The sequence below is a fragment of the Phyllobates terribilis genome, unplaced genomic scaffold (genome assembly GCF_046119375.1).
Source record: "Phyllobates terribilis strain yellow unplaced genomic scaffold, ASM4611937v1 Scaffold_2__4_contigs__length_985480577, whole genome shotgun sequence".
Classification (NCBI taxonomy): Eukaryota; Metazoa; Chordata; class Amphibia; order Anura; family Dendrobatidae; genus Phyllobates; species Phyllobates terribilis.
The window spans coordinates 199,328,452-199,338,010 of NW_027362762.1; the positions used below are offsets into that span (position 1 = coordinate 199,328,452).

Genomic DNA, 9,559 nt, shown 5'->3' on the forward strand with positions numbered 1-9,559 from the left:
GTATTCTCTGATTCCTAAAGGGAGGTCAAGTTTAAAGGAGAGATGTATACTTATTTTTAGAAACTATTCCTGTTTTTTATTTACCGTATTTTTCGGACTATAAGACGCACCGGACCATAAGACGCACCTAGGTTTTAGAGGAGGAAAATGAAAAAAAAATTTAAGCAAAAAATGTGGCCATGATGCACTTTTAAGGGGGAGGGGGTCTTCTGCTGACACTGGTATAGGGGTAATGCCCCCCAATTCTGACAATATCCCCCATCCTGGTATATATGCCCCCCCCCCCTTCCTTTTATACATGGTCCCCATCCCCATCCTGGTATGCCTGGCATCCGTCCATTTTGGTATGCATGGAACCCCTCTATCCTGGTATGCATGGCACCCATCATCCCTATCCTGGTATGCATGGCACCCCTCATCCCTATCCTGGTATGCATGGCACCCCTAATCCCTATCCTGATATGCATGGCACCCCTCATCCCTGTCCTGGTATGCATGGCACCCCTCATCCCTATCCTGGTATACATGGCAACCCTCATCCTTGCCCTAGTATGCATGCCACCCCTAATCCCTATCCTGGTATGCATGGCACCCCTAATCCCTATCCTGATATGCATGGCACCCCTCATCCCTGTCATGGTATGCATGGCACCCCTCATCCCTATCCTGGTATGCATGGGACCCCTCATCCCTATCCTGGTATGCATGGCACCCCTCATCCCTATCCAGGTATGTATGGCCCCCTCATTCTTACCCTGGTATGTATGGCCCCCTCAGCAATATCCTGGTATGTATGCCCCCTCATCCTTATCCTAGTATGCATGGTCCCCCTAATCCCCATCATGCTGCACATAAAAAAAAATAAACACTCCTACTCACCTCTCTTCTCTCCTCCAGCGCTGCGTCCTGTCTGTCTGCACTGATCTCTCCATGTGAGCCGCGCATGATGTCATTACCAAGCGCGGCTCACAAGGAGTGATCAGATGCCGGAAGTCACTGCTCCCCATGCTGGGACTGTGTGCGCGGGGAGCAGTGACTTCACTGTCCTTCATAGCCGGCACACAGCATAGCCGCGCTGCTTTCTCATGTGCCTGCTCATTAAAGGGCATGAATATTCACCCCTCCCCACGCCCATGGGCGTGGGGAGCAGTGAATATTCATTTTCTCTAGCAGCAGGGACAGTGTAGGCTGCAGCGGCGGCTGCTGCCTCCTGTGCCCCGCTCCTCCACCGCTACCGCTCCCCCCACACCCCATATATATATATACACCCCCCAACATTTGGACTATAAGACGCACCCCACATTTTCCTCCAAAATTTTGGAGGAAAAAAGTGCGTCTTATAGTCCGAAAAATACGGTATTTCTAGCCAATTCCAGGTCAATATAGGTGTTCATTTTAGGAGGGTTTTCTAAAAATATGTTCAATTTTTACATATATAATATTTCTGGGTGGTGCATTTTATTGTTTATTTATGTCAAATTCACTTGAATTTCATGCTTTTCCAGTAATAATCATTTTTTGGGGGAAAATAACACTATTTATCAATATACCCTGCCAATGACAAAATAAGTAATAATGCTGGCACTAAGGCATGTTGACACTGAACATGATCAATAATTTGTAATTTTTAAAAACTGCACATGAACAGTTTAATATTGTTACTTTTTACTGACGATGTACTGTTACTACAGAATAGGTTGATAAAATTGTGTTTTATTACTGACAATGCAATGTTATTACATGTTGCTGGATTAGCATTGCACAGTAATCCCTAAGGAGTGCTGTATGTTGAATTGTAAAATGATAGTATACTCTATGTTTACCGGCGTATGGTGCCTCAATACTGCACTCTATTCTCCACTAGACTCATGTGATAATATGACGTGTGATGGAACATGCCACTTTTTCATGTGCTAAAAAAATCCTCAGTATGTCTTTGAATGGTACTGGTGCTATATGGAGGTACTATATGGCCTTGTAGATTTTGCAATCAGTGTTCATGAAGCCTTATAATAAAAACTTATCATCAAAAAGACATTTTCCATGTGTTCAGAGGTGCTCTACTTTTTGGATGGAATATAACGCACAATCACTGGCAATTAACTGATGATAGAAGGGCCAACCTTTGCACTCATTTGCCACAAGGGGGCTCATTAATATAGGAGTTGTCTTCAATTGGTATGAGAAGCTTGCTCATCCTTTACAGAAAAGGTCATGAATGCCAATACTATGCTGTGGATTAAGTTATCAACAAAGTTTGATATATCATAATATAGCTGGGATTTTGTAGACATATGGTTAGAGCCTTTGTTTCCCAGGGATAATATATTAAGAGATGTATGATGTTCACCTCTTCAGGTTAGCTAAATTATGTAATCTGCAGCTTGCAGACGTGGGTCTGTATTTTTTTTTTCATTTTTCATAAACTCTAACACTAAAATCCACCATAATAAGATATAGTAAGGTTACAACAAACAGAAGGACCCTATTGGGCCATCTGGTCAATAAAGCAACTGAAAAAAATCCCAAACAGGGCAGGAAACTGAACACTTAGCACTAAGTAAACCTATCACTAATGATGTAAATTGTAATGCATACACTCACAAATATGTTGCATGAGCATTATTGTGCTAGAACAAAGGGAATAAAATGCAAAATGCTAAAGGAAGTGGAAAATGTAATAAAAAAAGCTGCCAGTATAATATAAATAGCTATCTAGTAAACTACAGTAACAATGGAGCAAACAAATTCAAACAAGAAGTCATTTCATTCAATTACCCAAGTAGTCTGGACTATTATCTCAGTAAGTGCGTGTTTAACTACTGTATCCATAAGGACAGAAATTATAGCACTTTTGTCAGTTCCACATATATTTTCGAAGCCAATCTTAGACATATAGAGAAGAGGAGCAAGGTTCCTTGAGGGAAGTATATTGGAGATATGGGTGGGATTGTGAATAACTGAGATGCTCAGGGGCAGAGCATAACACAGTGAGCAAATGAGGATGTCTTTTCAAGCCAGAATCTTCATTAGAGGTGATGCCAACTGAGAATGCAGCTCAGTTTATCTGAGATATTTTATGCAGGTAAAGAAGACCTGTATGTGTTTATTAATGAAACTTCTAAGCTCTAGTCACCTTCCCTTTGGTTTTCTCTGTATTTCATGAACCACAATGTGAAAACTAAATTTTTTTTACGTGAAATGTTTCTTATAAGCACCAATGTTATTCTAGATGTGTTTACTAAAAGTCTGTAAAATCTTTCAAAGCATGAATAATGGTTGGAGTATTTATAGGCGTTCTTCACTTAATTCATTTCTTTTAATTAGGAAGGTCTCCTTATGACTAGCAGATTATGGAGGTCCTGCTGACATGCTGTAATATAAAGTGACCAGCAAAGATAATGACAAACCAAACTGGCGCATACCAGGGAATTGGAGTTAAGGTATATGTTGACTCTTGACATACTGTACACATTAAACACCTAAATGCTCATTGAATTTAATAGCCAAAAATATGCCAAAAAGTGTTCTTGACTGATGTAGTATGGTCAATTATTCTTTTCAAGGGGATCCTGAAAATCTATATACTGGTCAGTCCAATTAATTTCCTGATATTACATTTTGGAATTTTGTAGACAAATATTGGAACACTTAATTAAATGTTTCATATTAGCATTCCTGCAAAAGGTAGACTAAAAAAGAAAAGTATGATCCATGGAAGCCCCTAGACCCCTTCTATTCCACACATACAATCTCATGAATATGATAATTATTACATTCCACAGGTAGGACAGACAGTAAAATAAATAGTAAACTCATAAATAAATTGCTTCCATTGCCTATGCAGAATTAATCTGATTTTGATCTCCTATCAATTAACTTAATATACATCATCAATACATTAATAGGCAATTTTTTTGAAACCTTTGCAAACATTTAGTATTTAGTAGCGTTCTGCCATTCCTTGATTACCATAAAGCATGCAATATGTTACATTTGTGTCTCTGGAATTGCTTTTGTGTCCTTTTCTTTTGTAAAATTTTGAGATTATTTACAATATGTTGTGACCTCAATTACCAGTTCTTCGGCTACAAATAACAATATCTTGGTGACAAAACTGATTTTCCTTAACAAAATTAAACGGTTTACAATTAGTATAAGCTTGGATCCAAGCACAACTGTTTACTTTTACTCCAAAACTTAGAACACACAGCCACCAAAGGTAATGAAGGGCAGCTTCAGTCATCTTCTATATACTATTTTAGCACAAAGGTTGTTTTGTCCCATTGGATCTGATCTTTTAAAATATCTCACATTTTGCTCTTAAATGTTTCTCTTGACCATACAATTCCTTAGCTATTAGTGATGAGCGAGTATGTTCAGTTAACCCTTTCGCCAAGTATACTCGGCCGAGCACCGAGTATTTAGAGCGTGCTCGGGCTTCAAGTTTTCGTCGCTCCGTGAACATGATTTGCAACTGTTTGACAGATTTAATACATGTGAGGAATGCCTGTTTTTCCAGCATTCCTTACATGTATTAAATCTGTCAAACAGTTGCAAATCATGTTCACGGTGCGACGAAAACTTAAAGCCCGAGCACGCTGTAAATACTCGGTGCTTGTCCGAGTATACTCGGCGAAAGGGTGAACAAACCATACTCGCTCATCACTATTAGCTATATAAACCTTTTCGATAAGTCTTATTTGCATCATCCTAATATGAATGAATTAATATAATTTTGCATAGCTGAAATGTTCATACTTATGTATTCATGTTTGTGTTTCATTATTTAACTTTTTTTCTTCTCGATTTTCTGCACTCTATTAGGTCCAAAAACAGACTTTAATAAATAATAATTGGATATTTCTCATCAATACCCTAGAATAAATTAAATTGGGTTTATGTCATGGAGCACAAAATATTTGATTTATAGAACAAAAAATATTTAACAAGTGTAACATCAATTATCAGTGTAAAATCTGAAGCTCGACTATGTCCACTTGTATTTCCATGGTGGTAGCTTCAATGTGAGAAACACTTCCATGCTGATATATTTAAATGATGCTCTGTGGGACTCACTGGTGAAAGTAAATAGGGCTCAGCATGACTATAAAGCTAAGTAATGCTTAACCACCAAGTAAGCCTATGAAAGACTTAATAGTAAACTGTACCCTGCATGCATCACTAGAAGTACTCTGCATGGGGCTGCTGAAAAGCCAGTGCCGTTCAGTACCCTCTGCAGGTGTCCCTGCTTGTCTGGTTAGCTGGAGGTTTGAGTAATCCTCAGCAGGTATCATTAGAGCAGGTTTAATCTTGTTATGTGTTCTCGGTAATAGGACATGCTCATTTAATATTATGTATTAAAGCAAAAGTGGAGCAATTTTTGGGTTGGATAATTGCTTCACAAATATCAAAGGATCATGTATCTTCAAACCAGTGTGATGGTTATTCTTTGATATATACAGTTTGGAGAAGTCTTCTAATCTCTGAAGGTTTTCCAAGTTTACATTGATGCTGGGAGGGTGTGCACAAAAAGTGGAATAGCGCTTCCAAACTGACTCATTTCTTGTAAGGTGTTTGGTTACAGTTTCCCCCCCAAAAGACATCTGCTATGAGCTTCTTGAGGAGTAGCCATACATATGTTTATGTGTTTTATATGCTTTGTATGTGATTAACTGGTTAAAGTCATGTCGCATTTTTCATGTTCTTCACATCTTCTCCTATTTGAAGTGATTGATCTATTCTTATTAACTCTAGGGTTCCTGCCAGTAGATTTGTCTGCTGTACACATTGAAGATATTGGCTTATATATATATATATATATATATATATATATATATATATATATATATATATATATATATATAATGAAACCTCTAGTGTATGTATGTCATTGATTTTCATTTGAATTAAAATGCAAAAATAGACAAAATTGCTGAAAAGTCAAACAAAGCCATTTTATATTTGTTGCCTTGACTAACACGAGCTCTTGTTTAGTAGAGATGATGGCTTTATAGTGTAATTATTACAGATAAAGATACAATTGATCGTCTCTAGATCTAGCTAGTGGACAGTGCAGTCAGCAGGTGTATAGTAAATAGTGAAACACTTTTCATGGGGATTCATTCATTCATTCATTCATTTATTGTGATCACGATTTATCACAATTTTTCAATACTTAAGTGTAACTTTTTTATATATAAATTGGAGTGAAATACATCTACCAAATATAGACTACAAATGTGTAAATCCTATAGAAGTCATGTGTACATGCTATAGAAGTCATATTTAAGTAGAAAAGTACAAGGTAATTCTGATCTGTTGGTCTCTGTCCCACATAAATGACCAGAGTGACATGAAAGAATTGGGAATACACTTGTTTCTCTTAAAGATGTCCAAAGACAATGATCAACCAATCTTCTAGCTCATTTTGACTGAATTATTTAAATAGTCTTAACATTGGTACATTTCAATAGATATAACAGCTTATATTGTATATTCATTCGTTATACATTTCCTATTATGATTCTAATCATCACTATATAGTTCTATTTATTTTTAGATAATACGCAATAAAACATTTTTCTTCATCTATCTATCTATCTATCTATCTATCTATCTATCTATCTCTACCTCAATCTATCTATGTATTTACTTTTGTATAATAGGCAATAACAAGCATGTTTCTACATCTATCTATCATCTATATCTATTATCTATCTCAATCTAAAATCTGTCTATTTATTTTTACATAATAGGCAATAAAAAGCAGGACATTACAAATAGTATTTGATAGAGAATAAACCTATATACACTAATTGAACACACACTAATTGTCCTTTTCTAGCAGGTTCCATTGAATTTGTTACTTGTATGTATAGTGTATTAGCTTCTGCTTAATAACCAGCTTTTATATGTATGATTTATGCTGTAATTCCTGTTTATTAGTCACCAGAAACTAGAAAATAATTAGCAGTAAGGAATACATGGAAACCTTCCTGTCTCCACTGAAACTTAGAGGTGAAATATTACGTAATCTACGTAGTCCACCTCTAACATAGAGCTGAGCCATAACCCTGGTCCTGTAATACCTCCTGGCTCACACAATGCTAATATCATATAGGCATGCCCCTCAAGGCTGAGGCTACAATTATCTAACCAACTTTAATACTGAAATCTAATAAAAGTGATGAGATGAAGGAATGATCCAATTATCCAAGGCAGCTACCAAGCATGAAGAGGGAATGTCTGATGATTCAATAATACATGCTAAAAATCATTTTACACAGAAGAACTGGACATTTCCCTATGAGACGAGGAGAATGGCAGCTATAGATTGGGGATTGTATAACTCTCAAGACATTCTGAATAAATTAAAACAAATGTAGTTTCTCACACCTACTGACACTGTGTGCCAGCTGTGGGAGGTATTTAGGTGTGCCCCGTAATGGGATATATGAAAGGATGACTCTGGATCAAGCTACAGTGTACGTTGTATGAAACATTGTAGTCACTACGTTTCCGATATTTCCTCCCCGCACCTTACATTTTATATGGGGGGTTACTTGTAGTCAGGACATGGACATCATGTGTAAAGAATTCCTGCCGCACAGTTGTTAAGACGTTTTTGACCTGAATGAAATGGACCTTTTATGGGCCTACAGCAGCATGGCTCTAGTGACTGCTTTACTATGGCAGCAGGGAGCCTTCATTAAAAGACCACTATAAATCTTCTCTGTTTTTCCAAACATCTTTTCTGCTTTTCCCTTCAATTTCCTACCTGTGGTCATTATTTTTTAACCCTTACTGAACTACCGAGTCTTGGATATTGCAGCTGCAAAAGCAGACGAAAGCTTTGGCACACAAATCCCGAGAGAAGGGCCAAATCCTAACCAAGTGGCATCGTACCAGCCACCCTGAGTCGACATATATTCCAGACATGTCTGTACGTCAACATCCAGCTCCTGCATTTACAAATGTAGCAGTGATGAATTTGTCCTGTAGATCATTGGGGCTGCATTATTTGTACAAGGTAATATAAAAAATCTTTAGTTCTAGAAAATGAAATCAAAGACAACATATTAGATCACGATGAGTTCTTCCAGATGACAAAGTCATCTCTACTACATTTTGTATATTTAGCCAAGACATCTGTGTAAAAATCACTGAAAATACATAATCTTCATGTGCTCCTAGAATAAGCCACATTCTGCTCATTTCTCTCAGTATGCTATGAACGTATACTATGTTGACAGGTGTATTTCCCTGGTGTCAATGTGTTGACAGCGGCAGCACTTTATATCCTATAGTACTTTCACATAATGGTAACATTGTTACAAAGAATTAATAACTTGGCAGTGACTTATGCAGTTTGGATAGATAGTTCTCCTCACTTCGCCTTCCTCTGTAAAGCTTCTTTATTATCCTTAAGCCCCTTATTGTCCTACCTTCTTCTCCAGTGCTTGCTTCTTTATGTGCTGAAGATGCTTCCTCGGGATATATTGTTGCTTTCCATTACTACTGGGATGCTGTGGGTGCTTTTCTACTTCTCCGCTACCCTTGTCGCTCTTGAGTGACGTTGTCCTAGTCACCTGGTCACAAGTGATCTCAGATGTGATCGGGACAGACACACCATGAGCAGCCACCATGGGGATGTGTCTGGCAGAATCTCTCCTCTGTGTCTGAAGTTGATCTGGATAGTGAATGCACAGCCACTCCCTGAAAGTCACTTTCCACTCCCCTTCTATCCATCCAGGATTTACCTCTTTCCATCAACTTTCACATCATCTCCTCCTTTCTGTCTTCGGTTTTCCATCTGTAAGGTGTAACGGGTTCAAACAGACTTCTACCTTTTCCCTGCTGCTTTGGGGGACATGTGAATGAGGGATCACAGGGCAAAGTTCAACATCAATTTGCAAAGCTCTAGGTGGCAAACTACAAGCAAAAAAGAGCACAAAAGATCGAATGCTATTGCATGTAGAACTAAAATTGCTTTTTACAGGATACGTCTTATTAGAAGCGTGGAATTCCTAAACCAAAAAGTACACGTTGCTACATCTAAAGTCATTGCATGGTTATTGTTACCTTTTAATTAATCGGAAAGGTTTAAATAGTTTTCCTCAGGCAATTTGAAATGATTCCCCATCACATTCTGCTAAATTGCACACTCCGAATGCTACTGTCATTTACTGACGTGTCTGGCTTGACTTATTAGCTCGGTACAGATCATTTGGATGCCTATAATTATGATGTTGCTGGTTTCTCGATGTAGCATAAAGACATATTCACATGTTGCAAACTGCAGAAATTTCTGTGACTGTTCCATAAATCTAAATAGTGTTTGGAAAAGTCTACGATATGCACAGAGATAAGCCACAATCAGACGTATGGGACTTTTCTGCCAAGTGTCATTATACTTTACAAATTGTGTTATACAGTACATTCATTCGTATTGAACACGATTTGTGATTTTCAGTTTCACAAAGAAATTCTTCTTGCTGATGTCACTGATAATGTACATATATCATGTAATGTAAAGGTCCCCATACACATTAGATAA

General features: G+C 37.7%; 1 protein-coding gene across 1 annotated transcript in view; it reads right to left on the minus strand.

Annotated features, from left to right (window-relative positions):
* WNT10B (Wnt family member 10B) overlaps positions 1 to 8,708 on the minus strand; it is a 104,608-nt gene extending 95,900 nt beyond the window's left edge. The window contains exon 1 of the mRNA XM_073663788.1: positions 8,448 to 8,708. The gene's annotated coding sequence lies outside the window, so the exon portion shown is untranslated. The remainder of the gene's footprint in view (positions 1 to 8,447) is intronic.
* Positions 8,709 to 9,559: the final 851 nt, after the last annotated feature.